At 47.5% G+C, this 18,363-nt stretch overlaps 1 protein-coding gene and 1 non-coding gene across 16 annotated transcripts in view; one reads left to right on the top strand and one right to left on the bottom strand.

The window, feature by feature from the left end:
* SLC39A11 (solute carrier family 39 member 11) overlaps nt 1-18,363 on the bottom strand; it is a 428,457-nt gene that overhangs the window by 166,913 nt on the left and 243,181 nt on the right. The gene's annotated exons all lie outside the window — the stretch shown is intronic.
* Nucleotides 764-869, top strand: LOC111557891. Its single transcript, XR_002738302.1, has one exon. It is a non-coding gene; the product is annotated as a U6 spliceosomal RNA (small nuclear RNA).

Here is an 18,363-nt window from a genome sequence, read left to right on the forward strand (position 1 = left end):
CTTGGTGAAACGAATAGGATTTAATGGGGCAGAGCAGAAATGTTTGCCAGGCTGGGAAGAGACCTTCTCACGTGACCACAGGGGACCATGAGGAATGGCTTGGTTCCTAGTGGGAAAGGAAATGCCATCCAGTGGGGGTTCGGAGAAAGGGAGAGACGTGGCTGCTGAGAGCTCCGTACTCCTTCAGCTTCCGCCGAAAGCAGAAAATAAATGCCTTGCCGAAAACAAAGGCTTCAGAAGGACATTCTCTCTAGGCGATGTCTGGATTACGGCGGACCACGAATGTGAAAGAGGACCAATGTGGTGGCACCTGGGTGGCTCGGTCGGTTAAATGCCCGACTCTTGATTTCGGCTCAGGTCAAGATCTCACGGTTTATGAGTTCAAGACCCGCGCTAGGCTCTGTGCTGGCAGCATGGTGCCTGCTTGGGATTCTGTCTCCCTCTCTCTTTGCCTCTCAGGCCCCAAGAAAAAAAAAGAGGACCACCATGAAACAGGGCTGGCAAATGTAATGTCAATTATGTCAAATGACACGGGAGCTCTCACCACAAAGAGAGGTGCAGGGCTGAAGCCGTGTGCGTGTGTGTGTGTGTGTGTGTGTGTGTGTGTGTGTGTGTGACTCTCACAGGCTGGGAACCACTGGATGGTTCAAGAACCTAACTGAGGCCAGGCCAAGCAGAGTCTTCTGCAGTGGTTCTCAAACTTGAACTTGCAAAAACACATACGTACGTACATACGTATGCAAGCAAACAAATCAACCAGCCTGCTTGTTTCAGTAGCGCATATACTAAAATTGAAGAGAAGCCAAGAAGGTAAGCCTGGCCCGTGTCCAAAGATGACACCCAAATGGGTGAAAGCATTCCGTATTTTTGGAAGACGGAGTTACTAATCAGTGGGCATATCTGTTAAGCAAGATGAATAAGCCGTTGGAGATCTCCCATATAACATCGTACCAAAGTCAACAATAACGTGTGTGTGTACCCTTCAAAATTTGTTAAGAAGGTAGGTCTCAGGTTATAATAAAACAACATTTTAAAAAGAAGGATCGTGGGGCGCCTGGGTGGCGCAGTCGGTTAAGCGTCCGACTTAAGCCAGGTCACGATCTCGCGGTCCGGGAGTTCGAGCCCCGTGTCAGGCTCTGGGCTGATGGCTCAGAGCCTGGAGCCTGTTTCTGATTCTGTGTCTCCCTCTCTCTCTGCCCCTCCCCCGTTCATGCTCTGTCTCTCTCTGTCCCAAAAATAAATAAACGTTGAAAAAAAAATTTAAAAAATAAATAAATAAAAATAAAAAAATAAAAAGAAGGATCGCCTAAATAACTTCCACAAAAATCATACTCAGTTTTTTTGGGGGCGCCTGGGTGGCTCAGTCAGTGAAGCATCCGACTTCAGCCTCGGTCATGATCTCATAGTTCATGAGTTCAAGCCCCATGACAGGCTCTGTGCTGACAGCTCGGAGCCTGGAGTCTGCTTCGGATTCTGTGAATCCCTCTCTCTCTGCCCCTCCCCTGGCTCGCACTCTCTCTCTCAAAAAATAAATAAACATTAATTAAAAAAAAAAAAGTATTTTTCTTCAGTGCAGTTGCTTGGAACATCTGGGAGAACTGGGCAGGGCTCCAGAGTTTGAAGGTGTGACAGGCACCCGAGGGAACATAGTTTAGAGGAGAAAGAGGGATCCAGAAAAACACAAAAGAAACCCATTGAGAATGGACTCCCTGGCTGTTATGTCCAGCCCAGATTCCTTGACAGGTGTTTACTAGGAATCCTACTTAGGACTCTTACCAGTTTTGCTCACCTTGCGCCAAACGGGATAGACTTATCCCCTTAGGGGTATATCCCCTCCTCTCGTAATTTCTATTAGAATGACAGATTCCACAATCTTCCTCATTCGCCAAACCAGGAACGTGGGAACAAGTGCCTGGGCAGAAAGCCCACGGAACCCATTCTGAGCAACCCTGTTCCAGGAGGACCCAACCAAAGGAAACCCATGGAGAGACACCAGGTGAGGGTACAAGGGAAGTGGCAAGGAGGTGTGCTTGCCCACGGGACAGCCTGTGATGCCTTCGCGTGTAAGGTTCCAGTCGGAAGCACGGGAGCAGGAACAGAATATCCGACCGAGACAGAGCTGCCGGGCACATCTCAAAACCGTAAGCCACCTCCCCACCAAAATCTGTCCCACTCGATGACAGTAGAACCCCGAGCCTGCGGAGAAGTCAGGTCTGGGCTCAGCAAACAGGACCTGGCGCGCCACAGGGTGGGCTATACAGAGAGCAGTGTGCCTGCTGCCATGGTAACCGCTGATCCGCCAGGAATGGGGAAGGAGGTGCTCTGCTAATTGAAACCCCGGCGACACTTTAGCATAAGCCCCAAGGAAGTTAATGCTCATCCTAGATTTTCTCCTATCTCTTTCTCCTCTGTCCGTTCATGTCACCAAGTGGCTTTAAAGTTTCCCCTTCCCCCTAAAAAGAAAATCATGCACCAAGATAAGACTTCTGATAAACCACTGAGCAGAATCTCCTTCCCCCCTCAAGCACCACTCTCAAGCAGAGCCTAAGATCCCCTTACTCCTTCCTGTTAGTAGCCTATCCATCTCAAAGGAAACGGATTGCCAAAAAGATTCTCAGGAATGCGCTGGCCTCACCATCAACCACCTCCCTGGGCACCCAGGGCACCAGGGTGAAAGGGTTAACAGGAGAGTTTTCCAACCCCCCCCCTCACCTACTGCAATGCTGAGTTGTCTCCCTCCTGGTCCTGAGTATGGTGGGTGCATACAGAAAACACCTGGAGCTGCAAGGTGAACTGGGAAAGCAAGCACGCCCACAACCCCAAAATCGTTACAGATGTACTCCCCACTCATAAAAGGAGTCCCCACTCAAAACCTCCCTCCCTGCCGAACAGCCTAACAGAAGTCCTGACCTGCCACTTACATCAGTCCTGTCGAATTTGAACGCGGATCGGCATTTTCATTTCATTGTCAACATTACGGAAATGTCAAGTCACAAGTCTTAAAAAAGATACGCATCGTGAAGCTCCGGGAAGTGACACGTATGTAAGGGGCGCTGCCTGCTGCCTGGCAGAGCCTGGGACACCTCGGACCTCGTGAACAACTCAAGACAGGACACGGTACAACGGCTGTGCAAATTTACATTTCTCCTAGAGACAGGTCTGTTTCCAGCAAGATTTAAACATTAAGGTACAACCAAAATCTCCCTCCACGATGCCTAGAAATGACGGATGCGATAAACAAAAGGGTTTTAAATGCACATCTGAGCTTGCAACAAAGAAAAGGGATCACTGATGACAAGGAAGCTATAAACCAGAGCCTAAATACCAAAACCGGTTCAGGTTCAGATGTTGCCTAGGGATTACCGAGGCCCCATGAACGGGTTCTGAGTGTTACTGTCCTCATGCAGCAAACAGGAGGCCTTGTGCCACACGAGGCAGGTGGTGAGAGTCTATAAATGCAAGGCTCACGAAATTCTGTCCCTATGTGGAAGGGGGCAGGAAAGTAGGACAAAAAGATCCATCCAGCTGCACAGAGAGACAAAAGAATGATTACATGTTTCTGCCTGGCTCCTGCAGGAAAAACTGTTTGAAGAACAAGAACCATGGGCTTTCACCTTAATCGTTCAGGGTTCTGAGTCTCTAGTGTCTGCTGGGCTGGGAAAACCCCGACTTGGACGTCACTGTAAAAATCAGTTCCGGGCTAACATCACTATAAGAGGGTCTTACAGAAGCAAGTGCAAAACCACGTTGAAGGTCCTCCCATGATCCAGGGCCTTGGGAATCCTTCGAGCGAAAGCACACCCCACTAGAGAAGTACTGGTCTAAAAAGTTACAAAGCCAGGGCGCTGGTGGCTCAGTCGGTTCAGCGTCCGACTTCGGCTCAGGTCATGATCTCGCACTTCATGGGTTCGAGCCCCGTGTCAGGCTCTGCACTGACAGCTCAGAGCCTGGAGCCTGCTTTGGATTCTGTGTCTCCCTCTCTCTCTGCCCTTCCCCTCACTCACACTCTCTCTCTCTCAAAAATAAATAAAATATTAAAAATAAAAAGTTACAAGGCCTACGAGAAAACAACACACCGACAAATGGAGTCCAAGATGCACCAAGGAGAAACATGGCTTTAAAATATAAAATATGCCTAACCTGGCAGGAAAGACACGAAACACATAAAAGAAGAAATCAAAACTGTGAGAAAAGAACGATCTGTAACAAAGGGAAGCAGACACAGTAAAAAAAAGCCAGAGACAATTCAAAAATAAAAACTAGTCATTGCAATTAAAAACTCAACAGTCTGGGGCGCCTGGGTGACTCAGTCGGTTAAGCATCTGACTTCGGCTCAGGTCATGATCTCACACTCCCATGAGTTCGACCCCCACATCGGCCTCTGTGCTGACAGCTCGGAGCCTGGAGCCTGCTTCAGATTCTGTGTCTCCCTCTCTCTGGCCCTCCCCCGTTCACGCTCTTTCTCGGTCTCAAAAATAAATAAACATTAAAAAAAAAATAAAAAATAAAAAACTCAACAGTCAACTTAAAAAGTGGGTGACAATCAGCTCAGTGTCTAATCCATGAACCAGAGAAGAGCCCACAGAGAGATAAAGGGATAGAGAACATCAAGGAAAGTATAACACGTGGGGCAGATATATAAGAGCATAGAATAAACATCTATTAAGTTCTGCAGAAGACAATGAAGAATGAGGAAGAGGTAAATTTGAAGAGATAATTGCTAAAAACTTCCCAGAAATTAATAATAATAATAATAATAATAATAATGAGTACTCAGCTTAAATAAGATAAAAATAGAGAGGGAGGCAAACCATGAGGGACTCTCTTTTTTTTTTTATACAAATGTTTATTTATTTTTAAGAGAGAGAGAGAGGGAGAGACAGAGTGCTAGTGGGCAAGGGGCAGAGAGAGAGGGAGACACAGAAAGCGAAGCAGGCTCCAGGCTCTGAGCTGTCAGCACAGAGCCCGACGTGGGTCTCGAACTCACGAACCGCAAGATCATGACCTCAGCCGAAGTCGGACGCTCAACCGACTGAGCCACCCAGGCACCATAAGAGACTCTTAAAATTTTTTTTTTCAATGTTTATTTATTTTTGCGACAGAGAGAGACAGAGCATGAATGGTGAGGGGCAGAGAGAGAGGGAGACACAGAATTGGAAACAGGCTCCAGGCTCTGAGCCATCAGCCCAGAGCCTGACGCGGGGCTTGAACCCACGGACCGCGAGATCGTGACCTGGCTGAAGTCGGACGCTTAACCGACTGCGCCACCCATGGCTGAAGTCGGATGCTTAACCGACTACGCCACCCAGGAGCCCCCATAAGAGACTCTTAAATACAGAGAACAAACCGAGGGTTGCTGGTGGGGTGTTGGGTGGGGGGATGGGCTAAATGAGGGATGGGCACTAAGGAGGGCACTTGTTGGGATGAGCACTGGGTGTTACGTGTAGGGGATGAATCTCTAAATTCTACTCCTGAAACCATCATCACAGTGGATGTTCACTAGCTCGGATTTAAATAACATTTAAAAGAAATAAAAATAAAGAAAAGAAAACAGAAAAAGGAAATTAAAAATAAAAGCAACAGCAAAAATAAATAAATAAACGCGTAACTAAATAAAGAGGTAAGTCTTTGAGTGATAAGAAAAAAAGAGCTCTCCAAGTCTTAGGCAGAACGGCACCCGCACACACACGTACACCTACAACGCCCCACCATGCTGAAACCGAGAAACACCAAGACAAATGAAAACGATACCAGAGGGAAAGACAGAAAACAGAGAGGAGGCCGCTGCTGGATATGTCTTGGTGACGCTCACAGAGACCGCGACATGTAACACAACTCTTGCGGTCCAAGAGCCGTAATTCTTTGGAATGACGTTGTCAACGTGCCAGAGGAAATAAAACTTTCTGTCACCCGAGGCATTTAGATGCAACTCAGTTTTTCCTTCAAGAGTCAGAGCAAAATAGAGGTATTTTTAGATGAGAGAAGAGATGTTTATCCTTCTGGATCCTGAGTAAGGAAATAATAAAGGAAGAAAGAAAAGGGAAAGGGGTGTGAAGCGTGGAACGATGGCGAACAAAGAAATGGGCAGAATTGTTGGAAAATACACACAACTGCTGATCATATAAAGCAATAACAAGAATTGATAAGCAGGATGTCATTAAAATTTAAAAGTTGGGCGGGGGGAAGGCTCCTGGGTGGCGCAGTCGGTTAAGCACCCGACTCTTGATTTTGGCTCGGGTCACGATCCCAGTGTCATGAGATCAAGCCCCACGTCAGGCTCTTCACTGACAGCAAAGAGCTGCTTGGGATTCTCTCTCTCCTTCTCTCTCTCTGCCTCTCCCCTCTTTCTAAAATGATAATAATAATAATATTTTTAAGGTCTATTTTAAAGGTCTATTTTCTATTTTTTAATAGAAGTTTTCAGAAGAAAAATATAGACCCCCCAATCTAGGTTTATTCTGATTCCTTCTATCTCCATTCGTGGTCTTATATAATAAAAATAATCAATGTCTGGTAAATGTCAAGAAATTATTAAACATGTGTTGGCTGAATAAATGAGATAATGGCTCCAAAGCAGTACAAGATCCTGAATCATTAGAGGATCCTAAATTAAGGACTCACTTATGCTTATTAAACTGTTATCAAAATGCTTATTCAAAGCTTTTTAATCATTGTTTGAAATCAGAAGATTTATGTTAAAGCTACAGTTATCAAGAAAGTGTGGCTTATAAATGACAAACTTATACAGGATAGAATTATAGCTAATATAGGGGCACCTGGGTGGGGCGCCTGGGTGGCTCAGTCGGTTAAGCATCCGACTTCGGCTCAGGTCATGATATCGTGGTCCGTGAGTTCGAGCCCCGCGTCGGGCTCTGTGCTGACAGCTCAGAGCAAGGAGTCTGCTTCCGATTCTGTGTCTCCCTCTCTCTCTGACCCTCTCCGTTCATGTTCTGTCTCTCTCTGTCTCAAAAATAAATAAACATTAAAAAAATTAAAAATATATATATAATAGGGGCACCTGGGTGGCTCAGTTGGTTGAGAATCTGACCCTCGATTTCAGCTCAGGTCTTAAAGCAGTGAGATTGAGCCCCAAACTGGGCTCCGTGTGAGTGTGGAGCCTGCTTGGGATTCTGTCTTTCTCTCTCTCTCTCTCTCTGCCCCTCTCCCACTCTCTCTCTCTTTCTCTCTCTCTAAAATTAAAAAAAAAAATAAAACCAAACATACTTTTACCAGATGATCCAGTAATCATGCCCCTTAGTATTCACCCAAAGGAGTTGAAAACTTACATCCTCACAACATCTTGCACATGGATGTTTATAGCAGCTTTCTTCATAACTGCCAAAACTTAGGAGCAACCGACATGCCCCTGAGCAGGTGAACGGATAAACATCCAGATGTTAGCACATCCAGACAAGGGAATACTATTCAACACTGAAAAGAAACGAGCTATCAAGCCATGAAAAGACATGAATGAGCCTCAAATGCCTATTACTTAGTGAAAGAAGGCAATAATGAAAAGGCTGTACGTGAACACAGACTGTATGTGTTCGACCGTATGGCATTCTGGAAAAATCAAACTATGGAGACAGTCAAGAGAGGAGTGGTTGTCGGTGGGGAGGGGGGATAGGAGGAGCACAGAGGATTTTTAGGGCAGTGAAAATACTCTGCATGATACTGTAATGGTAGATACATGGCATTATACGTTTGTTTAAAACCAAAGAATGTACAAGACCAAGAGTGAACCCTAATGTAAACTGTGGACTCTGGGTGCTAATGATACGTCCACAAAGGTTCTTTAGAAGTCACAAGCGTACCTCTCTGGTCCGGGGGTGTTGACCACGGGGGAGGCTGTGCATGAGAGAGGGCGGGGAGTATACAAGGGATCTCTGAACCTTCAGCCCAATTTTGCTGTGAACCTAAAATTGCTCTGAAAAAATAAAATCTACGGTTAAAAAAAATAAAACAATAACAATACTAGTAACTAACTTGGAGGTATCAGAAAAAAAAAAAGGTAGAACTAAAATGTTAGAAAACTAATATGGACGATGCCGGGGTAAAGCAAGTTACAGCATCCAGGGCCCTGAAAGATTGCTAGGGAGGAGGGGAGAGAGGTACTCATTAATTTCGAACATCATTAAGTCTACTATCCCTGTTAAAACGTCAAAGGTAGCCACAAACACGAAAGTGAATTTAAAACGTTCAAACAAATAAAGCATGGGGGAAGAAAAGGAGAAAGTCGTGTAGAAAGGTCAATACACCCAATGAAGTCCAAAAGAGGGGAGAAAATAGGTGGCAAATAGAAAGAACAACACAAAAGAGGGAGAAGTGCTATCCGCCTTGGGTAACGCCATACCACCATCCCCAGCACGTCTCCAAGGTGCACAGCCTCTGGTGTGCAGTGTGATGTGCACACACACACACACACACACACATTAGAAGCAAAATGGGAGTACTGAGAGACTATTGAAGGGGATCCCAAATGCACCGTTTGGGCGTAAGGATTATTTTTAGCTTAAGGCAATTGAGCAACAGCAGGTTCAGGAAGAACTCTCTGCCTTCTCCCCTTCTGCCTAAGGGCAGGATATAAATCGCCATTCCTAATGGTGCCTGCCCCTCCCTGTACCAGAAAGAGAACACACCAGAGATGATTGGTTTGCATCACAAACCTTACCAAATAATCCTTACCCACCATTAGTTTCCCCCATATATTTTCCCCCCACAATGTGTGGCCCCAGAAGCTCAGAGTTTTTTTCTTTGTCTAGTAATTTGCCTAGTAATTTGACCCCATGTCAAAATGGTATATAAGTTCTCAATCCTAAACACTGCTTTGGGTTTTCAGGTCTTTTCTGTGGAGCCCTCATGCACACAAAATTAACAATAAAATTTTATTGTGTTTCTCCTGTTAGTCTGTCTTTTGTCAGTTTAATTCACAGGTCCCAGGCACTGAACATAAGAGAGTAGAGGTAAAGTGTTCTTTGTTTTTTTCCCCCCTCCTCTACACTATCAAATTATCAAAGAATAATAATTCCAGAGGATGAATGGTTGGGAGGGAGGGGAAGAAAGACAACAACTCAACCCTGGATGATGTTGGTGTAACCTTAATATTCACACCAGAGAAACAAAACATAAATAAAAATTTTAAGCCACGCTCACTTATGAACATAGATGCAGGGGTGCCTGGGTGGCTCCAGTTGGTTGAGTGTCCAACTTCGGCTCAGGTCATGATCTACGGCTTATGGGTTCGAGCCCCACATCAGGCTCTGTACTGACAGCTCAGAGGCTGGAGCCTGTTTCGGATTCTGTGTCTTCCTCTCTCTCTGCCCCAACCTCGCTCGCACTATGTCTGTTTCTCTCTCTCTCAAAAATAAATAAATATTTAAAAAAAGAACATAGATGCAAAATGACTGTGGATAAAAAGAGACTATCTTTAGTATCTATCAAAAGATATCTATCAAAACTCTACCTACGAAACATCATATTAATGGTAAAAAAAAAAAATTGAAAAGTTCTCTTCAGCGTTCATGAGATAGGCAGAATTCTAAAGATAGCACCCAAAGGTCCCCCTTCCCCACTCGTGTGCACATTTTGCATAATCCCGGGGACTGTGTATACAATGGATTTCACTCCCATGATTACAAAAAATTGACCTTGAAATAGGGAGATCAGCCAGGTAGCCTGGCCTCATCCCATGAGCTCTTTGAAAGAGTTTTCTCCAGCTGGTTCCTGAATAGGACGCCAACAATTTCTCTGGGGCTAGGCTCAGAAATGTGCATCGCGAGTAGGCACCCCCAAAGCAATGAGCCCCAGCGTCGCCATCCCCAAGTGGTAGCAGTGAAAGGGACAAGAAAATCACCAGACAACGTCTGCTCTGCTGTTTGTCAAAATGTCCATTTGCAAGGATCTGGGAAGCATCAGATTCTTACAGGAGAGAAAGGAAAACCTGTCCTCCACCCTCCTAGGTTCTGCAGCTGGGGCCTGGAGATTAAACAGACAAAGGACAGACTGACAAGAGAAAAACAGAGTTTATTAACGTGGGCAGCACATACATACGTGGGTGAAGCTGGGTGATGAGTAACTCAAAGGGGTGATTAGAATTTGGGGCTTATGGAGCATCTAAACAAAGAGCAACAGATTTGTAGAGAAGTTACAAGACAAAAGCAAGGGGAACTGGGCTTGAAGGATGACAGACTGTGGGAGGGTAAATAAATACACGGAGGAACCGATAGGAGACAAGGGTTGTTTTCACTGGGCACCTCGTGGGCACTTCTCCAGGATGACAAGCATCTCTGGCAATGCACAGAACTTCTGCCCTTCCTGGTACAAGGAGGGTACCTTCCTCACAGGAAATTTTATGTCATGTTTTGTTTTTTTTATTATTCTTTTTTCAATGTTTATTTATTTTTGAGAGAGACAGAGTGAGCAAGGGAGGGGCAGAGAGAGAGAGGGAGACAGAATCGGAAGCAGGCTCCAGGTTCTGAGCTGTCAGCACAGAGCCCGACGCGGGGCTCGAACCCACAAACCACGAGATCGTGACCTGAGCCAAAGTCGGGACGCTTAACCGACTGAGCCACCCAGGCGCCCCTATGTCATGTTTTTAGGTAGGAAGGGAGAGGTCAGAGAGTCCTTCCTGCCTCTGCTGTTCCTCAAGCGTCTGCTCCAACTAATCGATATGCCCGTGGCACGTTTTGGGGTGGCATTCTCTGATCTGCCGCATCCTGGGATATTGGAGTGCGTGTTAAACATGCAGCCCTGGGCTCCCTCCCTGGAGGATCCACTACTGTCAGCGGGTGGCACGTTCATCTTCTTGAAGTGCGCTTTTAAAAATTGGTTTTCTTAACACGAAAAGAGCATAGAGAAGAAAAGAAAATGGGTGTGTAATCCCACTGCCCAGATAATCCCTGATGGCATTTAAAAGCATGAAAATAACAGAGGTATGGGGTTAGAAATGCAAACAGAAAAGGTTGAAATGAAAACCAGGAGTTTCCCTCGCCCCACCCCCCGCCAGGTGTCTCTTTCCAAGGTAACCAGTGATCAAGCTTCTGATGCATTCTTCCAGAAAAAAAATATCACATATCACATTAATACCAGGACATTCATCCTGTCCAATAGTTCCTTTTTTTTTTCTAACTCAAAAGGAATTATATCGTTTCCAGCTTTGTAGTTGGCTTTTTTTGTTTAACATAACCTGTAGATTTTTCTACATCTGCATTTAAAACACCTCCCCTGTTTACCTAAATAGGTTGAAAAGAGGGAAGGGATCACATTTTTCAATCGGGACTAAAAGTAATTCTAATGAGGGCGGGTGGGGGGGGGGGGTACAGTGAGCAGACCACACTCAGAACTGGGTCCTGGAAGACAGGTGTATTCATGTGAAACTCTCTCTGGTTGTGGTGTCCATCCCTGAAGAGGCCTCAGAAACGCCCTCCATGCCTCCCTAACAGGCAGGACCGCAGAATACCTCTGAACACCCTGCCTTTACACAATATCCGGGTGCATCCTGTCACAGGACAACTGGGTAAATATTCCCATCCAGACTCGGGTTAGCCACCTGCAAGGGTCTCAGGATAATTGCCATTGGGCGGGGGGGGGGGGGGGGGGGGGGGGGGGCGGGGGGCGCAAGGTTAGGCAGGAAATGATTCCTGGCTTTACCTCTGAGAATGGTGTGCCCAGAGGCGATTCATTCATCTGCAAAGCATCCCGAGTAGACCCCCAAATCACCACTCACCCACTTTCAATCTTGGCTCCAGGCCCAAGCAAAGGGAGGGGAGAGAATGGTCCCCCATGGCCCCAGATGCTCTCCAGATGCACAGAGAACCCCCTCCCCCTACTCCCGTGGCTGCACTCCCCGGCAGATTTTTGGCTGACCGTTCAGTGGCTCCAAAGAGAACATTGCTGCTGGGCCCAAAGCCCCGATCTGCAGCCCCACCTGTCTTTTAATGGGAAAAGTTTGGCCTGCTAATGAGCCTATGATGTCCATCACCTAATTATCTCTCAAAATCCTCGGCGATCCCCCTTCCCTGGCTGCAGCGATGATGCCTGTCCCTGGGAGATCTGCAGGGGGGAGAGGGAAAGCGATGCCCCAGATCAGTGTTTTCGCTCCTGTCCCAGCGCTGGGGGAGGCCGGTGGTCCCACCCAGCAGACAGAGTCCTAAAGCGAAGGGAGCTAGAAGCCGAGACCCACATCCCACAGGCACCCCCAGAGGGAGAGCCTGGGGTAGGCGTGCTCTACTCTGCTCCCCAGGGACAGTCAAGGGGACCAGGCAGGTACAACTCACCCACTCTGCCAGATTCTCAGACTGTTCTCTTGAACCGTGGGCACAGTGACTGGGAGCCAGGGTGGGGGGTGGGGTGGGCACAGCTCTAGCTAGAAAACGGGCCTGCAGGTTGCAGGATGCAAATGGCAAGCAGAAAGGATAGGCCTGGGCGGGGAGGCAGAGAGGAATGAATAGACACCTCCTGCCTGCCGTCAGCTTCCCACTTCCTAATCCCAGTGTTCCCCAGAGGCCCGGGGCATCTCCCCACCCCTGGATTCTGTGCCCTTAAGATGCACTCTCTCCTCCTCCTCCAGCTAGTATGAAGTGGGTTCTTCTCCCCTTCAACCACAGGCTACTGCCCGGATCAAGACAAAAGCCGCAGTTGTGATAAAGTCTTGGCAGCTGTCCGTGGAACCAGAGAACAGCAGGTCAGAAATAACCACTGAAACGTTTGCCCGGGGAAAGCAAGCCTCTGGGACCAGGCAGCACGGATGATTATTCGCTCCAAAGCAGAGAGACGTGTCCAGAGTCCACTGTGCGTGCCCTGCTGGGTGCTGGGCCACTTCTCGCTGTCTGTCACCCCAGACCCAAGCAGCTCCCTCTTGCGATGTGGTTGCCTAAGTGCCGGGAAGAGCTCCCCCCTCGGCAAGGCTGGCTACTCAGAGGATGGGACCTGGGCACCTATTTGTCACAGGGATGCTGAGCAAAGCTCAGGCACCAGGGGAAAGGGGAAAAGACTGCTTCCCGGTAATTCAAGGTCCTATAAATCCCTCCCACTGTGCCGGTGAAGTGGCTGAGATAGGAGCCGGAAGTTACCAGTCCGGACAGAAAATTGACCAGCTTCACCTTCGCTCCCAAAGAAACCACCAGGGACAAGTCTGAGAGGAAAGAGAGAGTCCAGATGGCAGATGAGCAGAAGCGTTCCTGACGGGTGAGAGGGCACAGTGGCCACCAGGGGCACTGTCTGTATTCTCGAGGGTCCCACCCTGGCCCCTCCCCAGGAGAAAGAACCCAGCCAGGGTCTCCAACCAATTGTGAACAAGGCAAAGAGGACACAGATTGGAGAGTTCAGGACCCCGTCATTTCTAATTATTGTCCCTGAAAACATAGCCTAATCATCTTATACCCCCAAATAAAGCTGAGAAATGTTACAGTGGCTGCAGATTGAATACACTGGGGGGAAAAAAAGGGAACCTCACAACCAAAAAACCCAGGCAGGCAAATGTATCTCCAACAGGATCGTAGACAAATACAGAGAGCAAATCAGTGTGGAGAGAGGAACAGAAGAGACAGGAGCTATTTTGAGACAGAAAAGCTGCTGCAATTAGGCTGCATGCTGAAATAACATTTTGAGGGTGGAGGGAAGTCACAAGGAATGTAATTAAGTGAACTGTATATATGATTTTAAATCCTGTTCACATTAATGCTGTAAATATTCCACTTAATTCATCATTATTGAATTTACCAGCAATGCTGCAGGGTAAAACTTCAGCCCTAAGTTTAATTACACCCAGGCAAAGTGGAGCATTTTTCATGTTCCGGAGAGCTGCCAGATGGAGAAAGATGCAGTTTTATAACGGTCCACCTTTCTGGACACAGCCACCACCCTCCTGAGGGATTCATCGGCGGGCAGAGGGATCCTGGAGCGCCCCCCCGCCCCGCCCCTGAGGCTCTGTGCCAGTGAACTTGCAAAGCAAGTTAGAGATCTATGGAAAAGCTATTCAAATCCAGTGATGGCAAATGCTCTACGATCCATCCACCTTTCCTTTGCTCACCTTCCGCTAGAGTATGCACGCATGCGTGTGCACACACACACGCACATCCACACTCACCGCCATGCACGTGTCCATCGTCCTACATTCACGCCGCTCTGGATGGTTACCCAGTTTGTGCATGTTCATTTATTAATGATCATCCTGCAGTCAGGGCTTCTTCCCTAACTCCCGTCCTCCCTTCTCCTTAGAGCACTTCCCACGCTTACTGTGTTAGCACCTCGTCCTGTGGGGGTCAAAGTTAAACTTGGACGTTTTCCTCTTTGTTCTCTTGAGACATGATCTCATGCTCTGTCGTGGCCCAAAATGTCCAGGTCACTGGGTGGATATAAAGGCTGGATTATGATGGTCGAGAAGAGAATAAATGAGGAGCAACTGTGGAATGCTCATGGAGGGGAGGGGGCAGGAGCCCCGGGCTTCCTCTCGGGGGCTGACTTCCCCCAGCCTCCAAACCGAAGTCAAGCAGAGAAGGGCTGAGGGAGCACATTATTAAGTTCTACACGTTTGACTGTGTTTGTTAGAATATAGTGCTAATGAGGCCACAATCACAGAAAGCTAGAGGCTACAGAAACCTTTTCAATGTCCCTGCACCCACAGCCATGAAATAAGCCCCCAGGCCCCGGCCGGGCCCCCAGCACGTTCAGGACCTTGGTGAGGAGGTGAGCTAAGAGAAAACGCATAATGTGAGTTAATGCTGCACCTGGTTTAGGAAAAAAACCTAATTAAGTACCGTCTCACTAAAAGATTGAAAAGCATCCCCGTCTCGATAAGGGAGAACAGCCACTCGCACACTTTCAAAGACCGTTGTACGCATCTGAGAAAGACATTCCAGTCTTGAGTTTTATGGAGGAAAGCTGGGGCGTGTCACGGGTGTGCTTTTGAAGGAAAATGCCAAAAAAGGCTTTGAGATCAATCATCTGTGCCTTTCACATCGGACCACCTTGCTCTCGCCCTCTCTTCCAGGCCTGCTTCCATTCCCCCTCGGCCCCTCCGAGTGTCGCTTCCTGACCACCTGTCCCGCTGGGTCTTTGAACGGTAACTCACAAGGCAAAAATCTGGGTGGCTTTACAACCGGGCCCATTTCCCTGATTCCTTTGAAGGGCAGCCAATTAGACCCTCAAATACAATGCTTTTCACTCTTGTTAGCGTCACACTGAAATGGGAAAAAAGAGGTCCAGACCTTTCCTTTGTGACAGGCTTGCGACGCCCAAGTGAAATGCATCAATTATTTTTTTTCCCCCACACTTATCCACGAGAGATAATTGGAATGCAAAAAACTCTGCAGCTGGGCAGGAGGAAAAGACCGCAGGTAATTTTCGATGAGAGGGGTTTTTCTAGCCCCGGGGACTCAGATCCCCTACTGGGAGCCCATCAGATGCACTCAGTGGAGTCAGGATGGATGCGGACAGAGTCCACACTTTATTCCAGCTTCGTGGCAGACTCGTGTTTGCACCCCAAGGGCAAGTGGCTGGACCGTCTTCATCTTGAAAATGGCACAAGGCGATCGATCCCTCCTCTCCAGAACCAGGGCTCCTCCGTGGCAATGAATGACACTCTTGGGGACACTTCCGCTCCATCACACCCTCACTGTCGGCTTTTGCCCCTACCGTGGAAGGAGTTCGTGACACTCTCTTCTCTTGTAAGTTTCAGGAAAATGGTAGCCCATTAGTACATTTTCTTGGCATATTTCAGAAAAATACACACCCTCCCCAGCCTACACACTCCCCCCCAAGCTTGAACATGCCAAGCTTGCTCCGACCTCAGGGCCTTGGCTTCTGCTTTTCTGTCTCGATCTGGTATTCTCTTGCTCCAGACATCCCTCTGGCTCGTCCCCTTACTTCCTGCAGGCCCTTACTCACAGGCCATCTTTGTAGTGAGCAATCTCAATATCCACTTATGACATCAGCACGCCCCGGCACCCTCTTTCCTGACTTCTTTTTTCTTCAAACAGCACTCATGCAGTCTAGCTCTTACATGTCCTACCTCTTTATCACATATGCTCCCCATGATAAATACAAGCTCAGAGGGCAGGGCGCTTTGTCAATCTGTTTAGGCCGTATCCCCAATACCTGACCCATAGATGCTCAATGAATAATTACTGAATAAATCAAAGAACGAACGAACTTTAAAACCTGTATCGTTGAAACGGGATCAGGTATTCATCATCACTACAGATCATCACTACAGATCGGAGAGCTTCTCCTTTGCACCAGGAGCATTTACAAATGAAGGAAGAACGTTAGACATAAAACCTCCCAGGGGGGAGGAATTAAGTCTCTGATGCAGAGAAAAGAAGGGATAACACAATCTCAGGAGTGGTCAGAAAACAAAAAGCACAAGTTCCTCAAATGCCAGGATTTGGAAAAGTCTTTAGGAATGGATTTCAAAGTCTGTTTCAAAGACGCAAAATATCTCTAAAAACTATTATCATGGGATCAGAAGGTATTCATGACTCTCAGTGGCTTCAGAAAGCATTCAGAAGGTATTCCCAATTCACAAGTTATTAAAAACCTCCCTTGAACGGACTGAAAACCAAGGACAGCTTCTGGCCCTGGAGATCCACATGTGAAGTCCAGTTGAGGTCTAGACTTTATGTCACTGGCTGGCTCCACCCCAGCAGGCGTGGCGGTAAGGGTCCCTTGTCCCCTTAAATAATAACCTGTGTAAGGTGTACAACCAATTACAAGAAAAATACAGACCATGCTCCAGAGCTGACCTTGAATTCCAACCCCTTTGGTTGATGGGTGGGTTGAGAAACAAATGAGACAGATGATGCAGGACGCAAAGAAAGGACCGGAAGATAGGGCAAAGATCAGGTTAAGGAAAGGGGTCAATCGCAAAACCTCCCACAATGGTGGCAAATGGTGCCATGAATTCTCCATTAAAAAAACTAAAAGCTAGACTTAGCATAGGGGAAGGGAGAGGTTGGGGAGGATAGTGTAAGGGTGCTATATTTTGCACAGTCTTATTTTCAATTAAAAAAGAAATACTTATGGGGCACCTGGGTGGCCCAGTCTGTCAAGCATCTGACTTCGGCTCAGGTCATGATCTCGTGGTTTGTGAGTTCGAGCCCCACGTCGGGCTCTGTGTGACGGCTCAGAGCCTGGAGCCTTCTGTGGATTCCGTGTCTCCCTTTCTGTCTGCTTCTCCCCTGCTCATGCCCTGTCTCTCTCTCTCAAAAATAAATAAACATTAAAAATTAAAAAAAAAAAAAACCTACAACTACCTACAACCGTCCTCTTATCCCTGGGACATCCAACAAAGGAACAAAAGTCACTGTCCCCCCCTTATCAAGTCCTGCTTTGCATCTGCCTTCCTGCCAGAGTCACACAGGAATCCAGGTCTTGCCTCCTGGCCGTGGTGCCCGCTCCTGGCCGCTGCGCCCCACTGCCCCGCCTCCATGGAAACTCAGCAGAGATGGTGCTGGGACCCACCAAAAGGCAGTGAGGCTGTGCCTCTCTAAAGGCTCACCTCTGAGCAGAAATCCAGGTCTGGAAATCCCAAGAATATTCATGCTCCCCGCAGTCTAGGATTCAGCATGAACCTGCTATAGCAGCCTTTGCAGAGAACGGGCATCATCAGAAATGGTGATTCGTGCTTATTCAATGCCTCTACCTTTGTTTCCCGGTTCATTAGTTCTGAATGTTTGTAACAAATGCCTCTTGGTACCTCGGCTTCATTCCGGCAGATCTAGTCAAAAGGAGAAATCTTCAAAATAACAACAACGGTGATAAAATCAGCGGTGATAAGATTTCTCCAGGTAACTGTCAGGAGGAGAATTAAACTCCAAAGAGCAACAAACTGCTTTGCAACTAATGGACAGAAGATGATCCAACCCTCTGGCCCAGGTCTGTAACATAATTCTTAGGGACTCGGTAGAGAGCCGTCCACGAAAACGTTTCCTCCTGTGGGGCATCTAATACGTGTGTCGTTAAAAGTGTCTCCGCTGATCATCAGCCAGGGGCAGCTGACAAACAAGTGCCTGACCATTTCTCTGAGGTTCTTCTCCCAGTTTATCCGGTAGAAAAGGGGAAAGAGAAGAGTGGGAGGAAATTTAATAGGACCTTAACAGTCACAAACAGCTGGCACGTAATGGATGGTGGGCAAGAGTTTGTCCTCTGTACCAATCAACCCTACCATTTTCAAGACAGTTGAGATGGTGGGTTGGTGACTTTCTGCTGAATGCCTGCACCGAGAGCACAGCCAGGAGTTGGTGACAGTCACCACAGGGAGCCATGGGGAGCAGGAAGTTGGGGCTCCAGCCAATGAACACTGGGCACGGGAGCTGGACTCTGGGTGGGAGGCAGTTTCCAGGAGTTCTCTCTGGGAGAATCCAG

The sequence above is a fragment of the Felis catus genome, chromosome E1 (assembly GCF_018350175.1).
Source record: "Felis catus isolate Fca126 chromosome E1, F.catus_Fca126_mat1.0, whole genome shotgun sequence".
Taxonomy (NCBI): Eukaryota; Metazoa; Chordata; class Mammalia; order Carnivora; family Felidae; genus Felis; species Felis catus.